The following is a 17,384-nucleotide window of genomic DNA, read 5'->3' on the forward strand; positions in this document are numbered from 1 at the left end:
CACGCTTGAGACAATTGAAAACTGGCACGCCCGAGTTGAGGCTGACTGGTGTCAAATGGTCACTGGTGGGGCTGGGGCTGCCAAGTAGTAACAGGTGGATGTAACAAGCTTGGGTTCTTTGATGTAGTTGCAGTATTTTATAAATTTGAAGGACAGCTAACATGGGCTTCAATTGGAATTCCATAGAGCATATTATCAAGCCCATTATCGCTGTTTTAGTAGCAGTTTTCTGCCGCTAAAGCAGCAACAGTTTTATCGCCTGTCTTGATAATATGCCCCTAAGTACCGGTCAATACTAGATGTGGAGCACAACCTGAGGATGGCAGTAGCAAAAATCTATCCACAGATTGACCGTCTCTGTGGCGAAAAACAGGCACACCCATCACATTAATGTTAGTGGTGTTATTATCAATCTATGCCAAATCATGTCTTATATGTGTAAAACAAAGCTTCATAGTAAAAAAAATGTGCGCAAATTTCATCTTGGAAAATTTTGATTTAAACTGTGTTATAAGCCTGTCATTTAACCACACCCACTCACAAACCTGCAGTTTACTAAACACTCTTATTGTGTTTAACATTATTTGCCAGATATGGTCCGTGAGATGCGGGTGGCAGTCAAATTCCAGTACCAGATTCCAGATATTTCTGTCGGGAGGTGGGGGGGCCCGACATCTAAAAAAATGTAGCCGGGGGGCTCAGACAAAAAAAGTTTGAAGACCTCTGGCCTATAGGCATCCAGGAATTGATGTAGGGCTTTTTCCACGTCTTCTACCTGTTCCACCGTGATGCTTAGAGCCCGGTTGAGCGCCCTCATGAACCGCTCCACCTCCCCATACGCCTGCAGCCACTGTGTGGTGATTTTTCAGTGTCGAATGGCTTTCCCCTGCTAGTATTCCTAAAATTCTCGCCACTGGAAGGGGGGGTCCATTGTTGGACCTGATTTCTTCGGGGAGGCACATGAATGCGAAAGTCCTGTCAAGAACCTTTTGTACGTGTGTGAATGCTGTGGAGGCGAATACCTCCACAATTGGTAATTTGGAGAAGGAGTCCATTAGCACCAGGGTGCTGCGGCCATCGGGAAAGCTGCGAAACTCGATACTGACTTTGGACCAGGGACGAGCCTGGTGTCAGCGAGGGGCAAAATGCCTACAGCACTTGGTATTCCCAGGCCGTCTCCCATCCAAGTAGTAACCAGGCCCGAGATCGGACCAGATCGGGCGCATTCAGGGTGGTATGGCCGTAGGAATGGGAGGCTGCCAGTTCAGGCCTCTTGTGCTGACAACCCCCCTCCACTCTGGAACGTGCTGCGCTGCACCACACTTGCACACTTCCCTCCAACTGCCCTCCCTTTGCAAGCTTGCTACAGATAGCCCAGCACAGCCCTCTCTTCCAGCATCCTTGCGCTTGCTTCTTTTCCAATTACAAACAGGCTCCGGCCTCCCTTTAGGTGCCAGCTGAATAGCAAGCAAAGCAAGTGCTTACTAGCCTTGCTTGCACTGGCCTCCAAGCACTCTATCAGGCCACCGCTCTGTGGCAGCGGCTGCCAGGCTACCGCTCTTCAACTCTGGCTCACCCGCAGAAACATTGGGGTGGCACATTTTTTTCTGTGCAGCTCTGGCTGCAAGTTTCTTTTTCTTTTTTATCAGGGACAGAGCCCTGATAGTCAAATCACGTCACTGTCCAGGGCCCGCCCCTGTGTGCATAGAGATGAGACACTGAGAGGAGGGATTGAGTTCTGCCAGGGTGAAGGGTCCTCCTTGCAAGCGGCCTGACTTCAGCAGCCGCCCCTCCGTAAGGGCAGTGAGGCCACGCCCCACCCCACCCCTTTTGGACAAAATGATTGTATGTCAGGCTGAAGAAACGTCAGCTAGACAAACACTCTTTATGTTCAGGCCATGAAGCCAGGAGCTGGGCATGCGCTAAATGCACAGGCTCCCGGCTGCCTAAGCTGAAGCTTGCTGGGCTGAGGACGGCACAGCTCCAGTGGGCCTGACCTCCTCAGCTCAGCAAATGTCCTGGAGCCTCCCCTTGTGATGAGGGAGAGCGTCAGGGATAGCCTCGTTGCTGGGCGCATCGTTTTTAAGCACCGAAGTACCAACGGCCGAGTGTCTGTCACTGACTCTGTCCCCATCCTGCTCTGTGACGAGTGAGGGACTGCTGCCTCCCCTCAAGGTAGCAGTGCCAACCCTCCTGGCAGCTCCCTGAGCCCTGCAGCAGGTATGTGTTGCTTTTTTATTGAGTGTTTGGTTCCCGCGTGTTTGTACGTATGAGTGTATGCGTATTTGTGAGCAAGTCTCGTGACAGGGGGTGGGTGTGCGAGTGTCTGCATGTGAATGCATGGGTGTAAATGAGTGTGTATGTGTGTGCGTGCGCGCCCCTCTTCCCTCTCGGTTGTGCTGTAGGGCACTCTCTGCCTGCCCCTCTGCCTCACCCCTCCCACCGCTCCCGGGCTGCTAGGGTAGGCCAAAAGAGGGGGACCAGGAACTGGGGCTGCCCCCTGGAGCAGCCCAGCAGCTGCTTGCAGCATCTCGAGGCTGCCGGCAGAAGAAAACCCTCTGCTGGGGAGGGTGGGGCGGGGTCCCCTGTCCTGTCATAGGGCAAAGGTTTTCTTCTTTTTGGACCCAGTGTAAAGTGCAGCCGAATTTTCAATTTCCAAATAGAAAGTTATGGGCCCTGCGTGTTGTGTTGTGTTAAAAAATTAAAGAGTAGAATAAATTCCCCCCCCCCCCAAAAAAAGAAGTGTCATTAGAGAGGAAGGTTCTGTGTGATTGTTGGACGGACGAACACCCCCTGGTGTCAGCGAGTTGCTAAATGTCTACAGCATCTTGTATTCCCAGGTGGCCTACCATCCAAGTACTAACCAGGCCCGACCCTGCTTAGCTTTCTTTAGGGGCCGGTACTAGCAGCATCAGACCAGCAGCCTGCCAATTTTAACAAGTGCCTAGCCTTGCTTCACACAGGCCTCAAGGCACTTGCTTTGCACTGGCCTCTAAGGCACTCTGCTCCGGCCACTTCTCTATGTGCCGGGCATAGCTGCCAAGGTTTCAGATTGCTATGTGTGACATTTATATAATTTTAATGTAATTATGAGTGACACTTTACCGCCGCGAGCAAAATCAAGTAATGAAGACGAGGAAAACATAAATATCAGAAATTACACCCATTTGGGGGCTTGGCCAGGCGCCAACTAAGATGGCCGCTCAGCTCGGGAGCTCCTCGGAGCCTAAACCCCTCGCCCCGATAACATCCGGCGAAATCCGTTTTGGCTGCACTTCGCCTGCATCAATGAGTGGGTGAGAGGAAGCGGAGCCGCTAGCTCGCACTCCGGTCCTGATACCTGCTCCCGGAGCAGCGCTACATGACTGAGACCTGGGCCCGGCTGCGGGAGGGAGGCGTGCCCGCGCGGCTGGACGGCCTGGGTGCTACTGGAGGCCCCGGCTTTGGGGCCTACTAAGAGCTGGGCTGGCGCCTTGATTGCGAGGCCTCGGATGTGAGGCGATAGTCCGGAGGGGCCATAGACCCACACCGTTTCCTACCGCGAGCTTTGTGGACCACCTGGAGGCCCTGTGGGGCTCGTGATCTGCCGCAAGTCCAGTTGGGGGTTTGGCTGGCGGTGGACTGGGAACTCAGTGGCGGCCATCTCAGGCGGGTGGAGCGACGACCGCCAAGCACAGCGGGAGATGTCGAGCTCTCTCACGACGGGGGCTCCTCGCAACACGAGTGCTCCCAAGAGACACCAATGAGGGCCGCAGCGTGGAGGGGAGCGGACAGTGTCGGACAGCATCGGGAGCCACCGCGGAACCCCTGAAAGACTGCGTAGCCATTAGGGAGAGGGCACCTCCAAGACCAACTGTGGACAGGCACGCAAGCAACATTGAGGAGGCCACAAGTGGGCTGTAGCGAGACCTCCTCCTCCCCTGTTTGGAAGTGGCGCCTGGTGGAGGTGGGGAGCCTAACCCAGTAGGAGGCAGAGGCTGTATTAGGACTCCAATTTTCTGCCGGGACCTGCTTGGTGAGACAGGGCATTATAGACTGACCGGGTGGCATTCTTGCAGGAACGGAGTGCGGGTGTCTGATCCAGGCAGGGCACTGGCACACAGGAGCAGCCTCTGGAGGTCCGATGCTGCCAGAGGGGTACACTGCGCAGCAACTATGAGGCCCAAACAGACTGCTGCCACGCAGTCCAATAAACTTGATAAGTATACGGTGTAGAGAGGGACACCGCCGGTAGGAGGTGCAACAGGGGACACAACCGGACACACAGAACCATCAATGGCGTCCATCATAGCCGCCATACAAACACTGGGCGCGACTCTAGAGACTAAGATCGATAGAGTCTCTATTGAGGTCAACCTTTTTCGCACGGACCTCGGGAAAACGTCAGAAAAAGCCAAAGCTAACAAAGCCGACATCCAAGTGCTCCAAACGTCCACAAAGGCCCTGGAACAGCGGATTAACAAACTGGTGCACCAGCACCGACAGAAGGCTGTGCGCCTTGATGACCAGGAAGGGTGGGCCCGCAGAAGCAACATTCGCGTGGTGGGTGTTCCGGAGGAGCTGGAGGGGCCCAGCGTTGAACTCTTCCTAGAAGACTTGATTCTAAATCACCTTAAACCCAAAAGGCTGTCAAAGATCTTCACCGTCGAACGGGCCCACCATGCACCTACCCCGAAGCCCAAACCGGGGGCTCCGCCCAGAACAATAATTGCTAAAATCCTAAACTACAGGGACGCCATCTTACAAACGGCCAGGCAGGCGGGAGACTTGCTCTATGAAAATGCCACAATCCGGTTCTTCCCGGACTTCACGCTCCAGGTGCAAAGGGAGCAACGCTCTTTCATAGGTGTCAAAGCAGCATTGAGGGAGCGAGGAGTGAAGTACATGATGTTCTTTCCTGCTAAGCTCAAAGTCATTGCTGTGGGCAAATCCCTCTTTTTCACCTCGCCATCGGACGTGCAAGAATGGCTTGATCGGGAATCGACAAAAGCTGGAGACCGGACTGCCGGTGAGAACTGGAGGGACACTCAGGCTGCGTGGTCAGCCTCGACTGCCGGGAGATCAGATGTGGACACGCAAAGTCACCGTTCCTGGAGATCAAGATCCACGAGTCTCCGGTGGGGGACCCTCCGAGAGGGGGCAGAACACTGAAGGCGATGGGACTGCTGGCTTGATCATCCACTTATGTAACGTATTGCGGGTACTGGTGCTGGAGGGCGGGCCTTCTGGGCCTTTTCTGGCAGCTAGAATAATGGGGTGGGGGGGTAATGATGGCTGGCCTAGCAAGGGACTGGACATGATCAAATCTTACGCTTATGCCAGTAGATCCCCTCCTCACTCGCTTGCTCAGGTGACCCATACAAGCCCGGGGCGGGTTATAACAGTGGCTGCGAAGGTTACGGCTCTACCGCTGAGGGACAGAAACTTGGTTTCGGATGGAGTGTAGTCATTACCGGATAATGTGAAGTTCATTGGGGTGGGAACGGGGGGGCGGCTGGAGTTGGGGCCGGTGCACGCTCCTCAGAGAGAAGAAATCCCTAGGGGGTGACGGGGGGTTAGTGTTAGTTTCCTTCCTCCATTCCAGGTTGGGGCGAAAGGCGCTCTGCTAATTAGGGATGTGGGTAGTTCGAAACCTACGGAGCAGGGAAGCAGGGAGGGGGGTCTGGGGGGGATGAGCAGTTGCTGGGGGGAGTTGGGGTTGGGGGGAGGTTGGGAACTGTTTGGTGTGGTCACAGCTTACTGTGGTGCTTATTTTGCTGCAATGTACCAGGGACTTCAGGGCTTTCGCACCAGTTCGCAAAGTGTGTCGCAATGGGGTGGGATAAAAGCCTCAGGATTCTGAGTTAGAACGTTAACGGGTTGGGGGATAAACTTAAGAGAACTATAGTGCGACACACACCGGACGTTGTGCTCCTACAAGAGTCCCATCTACTGGGCAACACGTGCCATGCGCTTAACAGGTTAGGGTACTCCCTTGTGATCCATGCTGGTTTTACTTCAGGGTCCCGCGGGGTTGGTATTATGGTACGACGGAACTTTCCCTTGGTCATCGACCACAAAGACTCAGACACACTTGGTCGATATACTGCCATCTGGCACATGGGAGGGCCGTAGGGTGATCCTGGTTACTAGCTACATCCCGCCCGGGCTTCAAACCCAATCTTTTCAAGATCTAGGACAATTACTCCTCTCCCTCCCAGAGGGACAGCTCTTTGTGGGGGGCGACTTTAACGTTGTGCTCTCCGGGCACTGTGACAGACATCCTCCGAGGGACATACCTCCCGGTCAGACGTGGTTAGCTGACTTCATTGAGACATTTGGCTAAACCGTCCTCTGGGGCTTCAAACACCCCAACGACAGCCAATTCACCTTCTTTTCCGGCCCTCATCATTCATTCTCCCGCTTGGACTACACATTCACACCTTTACAACACGGCACCGCCATTCAGGAAGCCACCCACTTAGCGCAGTGTATCTCGGACCACTCCCCTCTCCTGGTCCATCTCACTATCGGAGACAAATGGGAGGGTAGTATAGCGCCGATCAATGCCTGGTACCTCCATAATGAGGATACCCGTAAAGCTCTTACACTGGTGATTGATAGATATTTTGAGGATAACGATGGCACAGTGGACTCTTTGGTGGTGTTGTGGGAGGCGTTAAAAACAGTACTTAGAGGGGAGGCCCTCTCGGTGATTGCGGGCCGTCGTAAGGAGCGGGAGGTACAGATGGTCAAAATGGAGGGAGATTTACGGGACCTGGTGGCGACCGTGCTTGCCGAAGGGGATGCAGAGTTAACCCACCAGATGCAACTCAAGAGGGCGGAGTATAAGGCGCTGGCCACGGATGCCGCCAAAATCGTTCTTAGAGATAGAGAGGGCAAGATTTACGACCAAGGAGACAATGCGGGCAAGCTCATAGCATGGCTTGATAAAAAGCAACAGGCGCAAAAGGTGGTGGCGGAACTTACAACCGAGACGGGAGCGGTCATAACCAAACCCCGTGAGGTCGTAAAGGAATTTGAGCGGAACTACCGTAAGGTTTATAGCAGAGGGTTGGACCGGCCTGAGGAAGACTCTGTAGATTTACTGGCAGATATTCGTATGCCTGCCCTCACAGAGGACGAACGGGAAATCTTGGAGGCTTCGCTATCATTGGAGGAGCTGGGTCGAGCTATCTGCGACCTTCGTTTGGGGAAAGCCATGGGACCCAACGGACTTCCTATTGAACTTTACAAGCTCAAGTCGGACGGCCTCAGCCCATATCTTAAACGGATGTTTGAGGAAAGTAAGGAACGAGGAGTGTTGCCAAGAGACCAACGTATAGCCACCATTTTGGCCATCCCGAAGGATGGCAAGCCCAGGGACTCATGTGCCTCCTATAGGCCTATCTCTTTGTTAAACGCGGAACCTAAGATCCTGGCTAAGGTTCTCGCCAATCGGCTCAAGCCAGTCCTCCAGACGCTGGTGCATCCGGACCAGTCAGGCTTTATGCCACATCGCAATACTGCACTCAATCTCTGTTGAGTACACGGGTGTTTGGGGCGCTGCCACACCATGCAGTGGTGGTATCACTAGATGCCGCCATGGCGTTTGATACTGTGGAATGGCCATATATGATGGCGTTCCTTCGGAAAATGGGCTTTGGTCCCGAATTCATAGGATGGGTGCGTCTCCTCTATTCTGAGCACCTGGCCCAGGTCACTGTCAATAATAAAGTTTCCGAGGTCTTTTGTCTGGAAAGAGTAACGCGACAAGGATGGCCCCTCTCGCCCCTGCTTTTTGCCCTGTCCTTGGAGCCACTAGCTGCTTGGATCAGACAGGACCTTTCTATAAAGGGGCTCCGATGGGCAGACGGTTGGGAGGACAGGATATCGCTCTATGTGGACGACATCCTCCTGTACCTCACGCGCCCTCGCAAGTCACTTATTGTAGCCATGGATATTTTTACTAGCTTCGGGAAGAATTCCGGATACAGTATAAACTAGGGTAAGTCCGTGATGTATGTCCTCCACGGCGACCCTCCGACAGTCCCCGCTAATTGACCTATCAAGATCGCTTCCGACGGGTTCAGATACCTGGGGATTTTTGTCTCCAAGGTCGCGGCAACCCGGTATAAGAAAAATCTCCTGCCACCTATGCACCGGTTCAAGAGGGACTCGGCCTCCTGGCGGAAGCTCCCGTTGTCACTGTTGGGCAGGGCATTACTCTTTAAAATGATGGAACTGTCGAGTTTTTTATACGCCCTTCAGAACTACCCCTGACCTGGTACCGCAGTCGTATTTTGCATCTCTCGAATCCACGCTCGGAGAGCTACTGTGGACCGGGCGCCTCGCATCTCCCTCCAGAAGTTGACGCTAGGCTGGTTTGATGGAGGCATAGCACTCCCAGATATTCGTAAATACTATTGGGCTGCCCACCTTGCGGACATTAATCAAGGCACCTACTGCGATGGTAATGATCCGGGGTATGGACCGGTGGCTCCTACCTGGGGGAACTATAAGGCGACGCTGTACTCTAGGCCTGTTAAAGGCAGGGGAAACCCAATAAACCCTTGTAGGCTTGGGCACAAAGTAGTTTAAGTCAAGGGGTGCTACAAGGGACTTATTCAGAACAGATTTAAATTCATTAATGAGTTGTACATATGTAACGCACTCTTGTGTATCCACAGGATAACCGTCTTATATCAACTGTAACAAATATATTGGTGGAAGGCAAAAGGAACACATAGAGCAAGAATCGTATTCAGTGTTCAAATTTTTTTTTTATATTGCAACAAAAGTAGGGAGACAAATACAAATGAAGTAAAGCAAAAAGGTCATGAACAGAGGTCAATCAAATTTTCACTACAGTTCATAACTAGGAACATCAACTCCAGATATTTAAAGACACAACCAAAATTAATTAATAAAAAAAGGTTGCGAATTGGTGACAGAGCAACGTGACAGGAGATGATGGAGTGTCGACGTTTCGGTCTAAGTAGCAGTCGTCAGATAGACCATCATCAGGACGGTGTTTTTCTATGCAGGAAAAACTCCCTATGCGAAAATAATAAATACAATATTATCAACAAATGTCTTTGAAATTAGAAATACATTAATAAATGCTCTATGTGTCAAATAAAACTTATGTATCCATTTATTCTCAGAGATCACTCCTTCCTAGTAACCACTGAGAAATGGTTTCTAAAATAAACCTGAGGCAGAGTAGCTCAAAAAGTAAATCTGCGTATCTTTCACATGATAAAACTAATACGTTAAAACAATATTGAAAACGTGTACAGTTATTCATTTATAAAAAGAAGAACAAATGTTCATTAAAAAGCTTGCCCAAGATTTCATTTGAATTTTGCAAAAATATGTACAAACATTTCTAAACTACCAAAAGCTTGGAATTGCCATTCAAATTCTGCATTGGCTCCAATGGCACATTACAACGAGCATTGGTCAATATGGTTGGACTGTTACCTCAAATCACAAAATAGACACACTGGCTAATGGTGCAACAGTAAGTGAGGACATATTTAAAACGAAAATCAGTACATTGGTGCATTTATCAGAACATCAATCAAAAGAGGTTAGTTCGGTTTGTCACCTTGAATCCTTAAGTGGATCTTTTATAAGCACGGAAACAGCAGTGGCATGTGGCAAGAATGTCACATATATGTGCGGAAACAGCAATGGCGTGTGGCAAAGATGTCCGACGCGGACCTTCAACTAGAAAATAGGAAAAATATGGAGTCCTATAAGGAGCCGGAGTCAACAACCAAAAACTAAATTTGTTTGATTGGATAAACAAAACATCATACCTTGAGTTTAAGAAGTACGGGCTATGGCTGTTTGCCAGATTTCACGTGAAGATTAACATCAGAGATTTCTGTGGGAAGTTATATTGGGTTGTTTTAGTGGTCTGTGACATATTTCGAATCTAAAAAGTTTAAATATAGAACTGCAGCGCTAAGTTGTAGTTCAAACGTGGCTAAAGGTCACTGCTGAAACTGATCTGTGTTTAAAATGTTGGCATCACATAGCAGAAAAGGGGTATAAGTAACCGCTAGCTTTGTTTCAAAAAATCACAATGCTAATGAATTGCCAGTATGAGAGAGAACAGTGTAGACATTAGTCCCAAATGGCATATGGATCATGTTAGATTCAGCTGAATGCTAAAGACAACTATGGAATGGTGTTAACTTATGGTTAAAATAAAAGCCGATTTTTTACAGAACGAGGGCCGAAATTTACTCGCATTAATTACGTTCCCCACGAAATTTACTCGCATTAATTACGTTCCCCACGCCACGAAACAGGCTACTTACTTTGAGCAATGTTAAGAACCGGCATACGGGCGCGTCGTCATCAGTTGTTTGGAAACATTGGGAAGACTCGAGTCAGAGGGTTATATGTCCGTGTACCGGAAGTATTACGGACGGAAACCGGAAGTGAATCATAATTCAGTCGCTTCGTTTATTATTTATATTATTGAAACCTTGGTTCTATATATTATATGCCATGTTTATTCAAGATAGGCAAATGGCATATGTCTGGGTTTATCTGTACCAATTTCGGTACAACAACTCGAGGATTTTATAGTGTTATTAACGCGGAGAGACTAAAGTGGTCGCCATCTTGGATTGGGAAATGTTTCTAAAACGGATCCCTATTGTCGATTGATCCAATTAACTACATGCTACAATGTATATTTAGCGGAATAGAGAATGTTTCATCAAAAAGGAAAATAATAATTGAATGCCAAATTTGTGACAAGGTGCTTATGTGTCAGGATTCATTGTGACAGAACAAACAATGTCAGTCATAGTGCAAGTAGATCTTAGTTATTGATACAAAAGTGGCAGAGCCTGTTCAATATACATGATTATTTCGCAGTTACACCAGTATTGTAGTGATTCAAACATATATATATCCAGCTAGATCTGTTATTGTTGACAGACTTCGAATCGCACCACTAGTTGACCAAACACTTCTAATGACTAAAGGCATGCCAGGGCATGCCATTCTGTACATGAATTTAGACCATGTCTGACTGAGTCTGCCAGGCAGATCCAGCGTTGTTCTTTGAGAGTTAGTAAATGGTCTACATTAGGTTGCCTGATTGTGGGTTTTATCACTTCTACCACATACCAGAGAAGTTCATGTTCACTGTGATTTTTTGACGAATAATGGTCAACTAATGGGGCATTTTCCGTCTGGCAGCGAATTCTTGACTGATGTTGTAGTATTCTTTTTTTAATTGGTTGTGTAGTTTTACCGAAGTATTTGAGTCCACAGGGGCACTCTATGCAATAAACAACATTGGTTGTATTGCAGTTTGAGAAGTTCTTTAAGAGAAAGTTCTTGTTGTTCAAACTGAATTGTTTCAAATTGGCGGTGGTGGAACAAGCAGCACAGTGGTTGCATTTATAGTGTCCCTTTAATGGACTTAGTTGTCGCATGTTGTCTACTAGTTCACTTACATTGTTCTTATAAGCATGTACTAGCCTGTCTCTAAGATTTCGGCCTCTCTTGAAGGCAAACGTTGGTTTATCTACCAATTCTGGTAGATCTGAGAGAAGAGACCAGTTTTTTGAAATCACCTTTTTGATTGAGTTGCTGGATGTACCAAAAGTTGTGACACATACCAATTTGGGTTCAGTATCTCTTTCTTTGACCTGTAAGAGTAGGTTTCGGTCATTGTACCAAGCAAGTTTTAAAGACTGTTTGAGTAATCTATTTGGATACCCTCGCGAGAGCAACTTCAGTTTGAGTATTTGTGCTTCTTTGAAGTAGTCAGCACGTCTAGTACAATTTCTACGCAAACGTAGAAATTGACCAAATGGTAGGCCATCTCGAAGGGCTTGGGGGTGGCAACTGTTATATTTTAAAAGGGTGTTCTTAGCAGTTGGTTTGGTGTACAAAGTAGTATACAAGGTGTTATCTTCATTGGTTTTGATAGATATATCTAGAAAGTCCATACTAAGGTTGTCAGAGACCATAGTGAATTTTAAGTTAGAATTTTGAGAATTGATCCAATCATGAAAAATGGTCAGTTCAGTGGAACTACCATGCCAAATAAAAAAGATATCGTCTATGTAACGCAGCCAACATCTTAGATGGGCTGCAAAGGGGTTGTTAGAGCTATAGATAACATTTTCCTCAAAGTTGGACACATAGATATTGGCGATATCCGGAGCAAAGACTGCGCCCATGGCGACTCCTTTCAGCTGTTGATAAAAGGATTTTTCATGAATGAAAAAGTTTTCACAAAGCGGAATTCTCAAACAATCAATAATATATTCCGATGGAACCTGATGGGGTCTTGGTCTACCATCAAGCAAAGTAAGTAAAATGCTTAATATCTCCTCTTGCGGGATGTTAGTGTATAAACTTTCAATGTCCATGGACACTAAAAGTTCTACATTGCTGTCAAAGGGAATGTTTTCAACCTTGTTAATGACTGCCATCGTGTCCCTAATATAGTTATCATTCTCAGTTGCAAATGGACGGATGAAGAAATCTGCATATTGTGCCAGGGGCTTGAGGATGGAATTGCACCCTGACACAATAGGACGTCCAGGTGGATTGGTCTGGTTCTTATGGATTTTAGGCAATATATATATTTTTTTGAACACTGAATACGATTCTTGCTCTATGTGTTCCTTTTGCCTTCCACCAATATATTTGTTACAGTTGATATAAGACGGTTATCCTGTGGATACACAAGAGTGCGTTACATATGTACAACTCATTAATGAATTTAAATCTGTTCTAAATAAGTCCCTTGTAGCACCCCTTGACTTAAAGTACTCTAGGCCTGGCAGATATCCACTTACTGGGCCCACCAAACACTCAGTACAAATCTGGCACATAGCTCAACGGAAATTGGGCTGGGCTAACATTCTAACTATGGCGACCCCATTATGGGCTTCTGAAAGACTAGCATTCCTGTTGTGACCGGAGGACCAGAGGACTACATTGCCCAGAAAGCTGCGGGGGCCGCCAAGTGATCGCCCGCCCCTCACACCTGTACCTGTACCGGGACTATTTACACTTCTTGTGTCTCCCGCTTTGCGGGAGACTCTGCGCTAGCATTCCTGTTGTGACCGGAGGACCAGAGGACTACATTGCCCAGAGAGCCGCGGGGGCCGCCAAGTGATCGCCCGCCCCTCACACCTGTACCTGTATCAGGACTATTTAAACTTCTTGCGCCTCCCGCTTTCGTGGGAGACGCTGCGCTAGCATTCCTGTTGTGACCGGAGGACCAGAGGACTACATTGCCCAGAGAGCCGCGGGGCCACCAAGTGATCACCTGCCCCTCACACCTGTACCTGTACGGGGACTATTTAAACTTCTTGCGTCTCCCGCTTTGCGGGTGATGCTGCGCTAGCATTCCTGTTGTGACTGGAGGACTAGAGGACTATATTGCCCAGAGAGCCGCGGGCCGCCAAGTGATCGCCCATCCCTCACACCTGTACCTGTACCGGGACTATTTAAACTTCTTGCATCTCCTGCTGCGCTAGCATTCCTGTTGTGACCGGAGGACCAGAGGACTACATTGCCCAGAGAGCCGCGGGGGCTGCCAAGTGATCGCCCGCCCCTTACACCTGTACCAGGACTACTTAAGGAAGTACTCGCATCCGCTATGCGGACGCGCGCCGGTTGAAGCCCTGTCCAAGGGCGGGCCCGTTTGAGCCCGTTCGAGGGCGAGCGTGGACGGGACGGGGGCCTCCCTCTTTCATCAGCAGTCTACGACATCGGATCAGGTCAGTTATAAATAACTGTGATCTTGCCTGTAGACGGGAGCCGATATTGCAAAATGTATATTATTTGCCACAACAAGTTATTGCTGTGAACTTTAGTAATGGCGACCACAAAAGCGGGAAAGGGGAAGAAGCTGAGTCCAGGGGGTCGTTTATTGGGACCTTGGATCAATTTTTAATCAGGGCGTCATCCATGTTGACCCATCAAATCAACATCACGGAACAAAGGCTATCACTGGACTCTAACTTCCACAAATGATCATCACTTGGTCACTTGGTGCAGGTATCAACGCCACACCGGCAAGACTCCCAAGGTATATCTGCAAGGGGGCAGGTACTGAGGGTCTACACGTGGTCCAAGTAGAAGCAAGACCCCCGGATTCTCCAACCAGGTTGGATATTGTTTCCCCCGTTGTCCGGCCTGTGGTTCCATCTACCGTGGGCCCGCCTTCTAGGAACCAACAAACTAGGCCTGCAACCAGATCTAGGAGGGATGCGGAAACAGTGGTAGTAGATGGCAAAAGGAAGCCAGGGGGTCCTGCACCAAATAAAAGAAAAGCCAAAATTCGGAAACCCAACACGGGTGGAGAGGGCCAAATGCCTACGGTAACAGAAAGCCCAGCTCTGGACCAGTGGCTCGAACAGTTGCCCATGACTCCTTCAACTAATAATGCCACACCATCAAATGAATATGGAGATGAGTTCTGGGTCAAAATGGAAAACATCTTTCTAGAGACTTGCAGACCCCTGCACGAGAGACTTAATGTTATTGAGAATAGACTAATGTGTGTGGAACGACTGCATCTTTCAGCAGCAGGGGAGGGGGGCTAGTTCAAAATACAGATGCTAATACTATTAGCACACTTCCCTTGAGGAGTGCTAACGTCCCTTGTAATCCTCCTGCCTTGCTAGTAACCAATTTAGATGACCCTACGCCATTAACGACCTTGGCATTTGGGCAGTCGATCCAGCCTAGGGATGTTGCAGTAACTAATTCTAACAGCAGTAGAACTTTTGAGTCTGAGAGGGGGAGAGGGGCACTAAACCCCCAAGTTCCATCAAATAGGAACCCAAGTTGTGATCGGCCAGCTACAAATGAGAAATGCTTGGATCTCCCCCCTGATTCTGCCCCGTATGTAATAGTTCTTGCGGGGGTGCCTTCTTTAGTCCAGGGGAAAAGGGAGGACTGTGGTGATCTTAAAAATAAATGCATACACTGACTCAATCACAATAGGCCTCTTTCACAGCACGTCTCATGTGAAATTCTTTTCGCGAGACGTGTTGAATGAGTAGGGATACGAGAGAAGTACATTAAGGGGGATTGTGTAGTTGTCAATTTCAGGGATCATAGGTTGGTGGAGTACATCTCTAACTGGACCCCATCATATCCAGGCACACAAATCCAATCATTCCCCCTGACCTACTTTTACCCAACTCCAATGAGGGCCAGAGGACAACCGCCTTGGGGCATCCGTGAGACCTGGGGTACCAGTATCCGGGATACTCTAGCTGTCTGGTTGGGAACTAATACCAACAATAGTACCCCCAGGTGTGACCTGTTGGTACTAAGTAACAGATATAGCGTCCTGGACCAGATTGACTGACAGCAGATCCCTGGTCCATTTCAACCCTCCACTGGGGACGGGGAGGGCTTATCTATTGCCCTCAGTCGCCCAGATGCCTGTGCGTGGACTAGCAAGGTACCTAGCCCCCAGGAGGGTGGGATGGCTGGGAACAATTCGGGGTGTGCTGAGGGAGGGACAGAGCAAGGTAACCAGGGACTGGATACAGTCAGGGGAGCTCCCAACCCAGTAACTCAGGTGGTCGCTAGAGGCACAGTTTCCACAGTAGAGGTGGGAAGGACCACTGAGTGCGAGGGAACAGGGACCGGCGAAATCACCATTGATAGTATAGCTGAGTTCCCAACGGCCGTAGGGGATGATGTAGACCTAGTGGAACCGGATACCGGGGTGGGTGAAACAAAGGAATCGATTAACATCCTCTCCTGGAATGTGGCTGGGATCAAGCACAAACTGGTGTGCCCAGAATGGGGTGCATTTGTGGAGGAGAGTGATATCTGCCTATTCCAGGAGACTTGGGTGCTGAATGACACACAAAGGAGAGGGTATTCTACCTTCAGTGTACCGGAAACTATGAAGGGGAGGGGTAGACCATCTGGAGGTCCTAGCATTTGGGTTGGTACACACTTGGGGGCCCAGGCAGCTCAGATTCCTACTGGGTCAGTAGACGTCCAGTGCGTCTTTCTCACATTTCCAGACAATAGACAAATTGCTATTATAAACATCTACTCACGACCAACTGCGAGCGGGAAGGAGTCTGATACTATCGATCAACGTAGGCAATTTACATTAACTCTCGACCCATCAATTATTCTAATTGTGGGTGGCGATTTTAATTGCCATTTTGACCCGCTAGCAGATGCCACCCATGATGGGCTAGACAATGAGGACCAGCTCTGGCAAGTTCCGGAACCGCACATTCCGGTAGTTAGAGCTTGGACTCCCTTGGTGCTACAAATCAATTCATATATTCTCGGGTCCTCCCTTAGAGCCTGCAATGGGCGGACGAAATCAGATAGACCTGGGCGTATGACATTCAATAGAGAAGGTCATAACTCTATATTGGACTACTTCCTGGTAGAACCTAGAACCTGGGGAATGGTCTTGGATTTCAGGATATATGACAGGAAAGAGAGTGACCACAACCCCCTGGTCCGGATGTTAAAACCAGAGAGCATGGGTATGTTAAATCTAGCCCTGGATTAAAATTTGGTTGGTCCGCCGCTTCTACTTACCAACAACAGACGGAGAGTAAGGTGGCCGCAGATACTAGCCTCCCCAGGCAAACTTGCGGATGTGTATCGAAGGGCCCTGCCATGTTTCAGCGACATGGGCAGGGTCCTGGACAATGACATCCACGAAGGGTTCGGCGATGATCCCTTGAAGATACACAAGGGGCTTATCCAGAATCTCTCTGATGCGTTTTGTCCTGACGGAAGATCTAGGGCGAAACCAGTGGTGGTAGTACATCCCTGGTATAATGCCCACTGTAGGGAAGTTAAAAAAGAAATACTCCGTGCGATTAAGTCACAGGACATGCAAAATGTGGTTGGAGGTGGGAACACCCTATTACCAAGGCAGGCATTGGGAGAGGCAGACCTGCGATAAACTTGTTTATCGCAGGTCTCCCAACGCCTGCTCTGACCAGGTGTTAGGGCTTTGATAACATGGGGGTGTGGATCATAAAGCTGAATCCACCCCCCATATTATCAATGCACACATTAGCGCATGAAAACAACGTTTATTTTCATGCGCTAATGTGCCATATCGCCGACTATCGCCGGATTTCATTTCGCCTATGTGATGCGCATTGATAATTGCGCGCTATCAAGGCGAAAAAATCCAGCGATAGCCGGCGATATGGGAATGTGCGTTGTGCGTTTTCTAACGCACTTCTAGATAATGTGCCCCTCTGCTTTTTTTTATTTCTTTTACTTGCACGAAGGGCTGTTTGAAATGATGCACTTTCTATAGAAAGCGCCTAGACGTCGACAATGCGGTACTCGAGGCTCTACAGCACTTCAATAAATAACTAAAAAATAGAAAAAAGCAG

This window comes from Lissotriton vulgaris, chromosome 8, assembly GCF_964263255.1.
Source record: "Lissotriton vulgaris chromosome 8, aLisVul1.2, whole genome shotgun sequence".
Taxonomy (NCBI): domain Eukaryota; kingdom Metazoa; phylum Chordata; class Amphibia; order Caudata; family Salamandridae; genus Lissotriton; species Lissotriton vulgaris.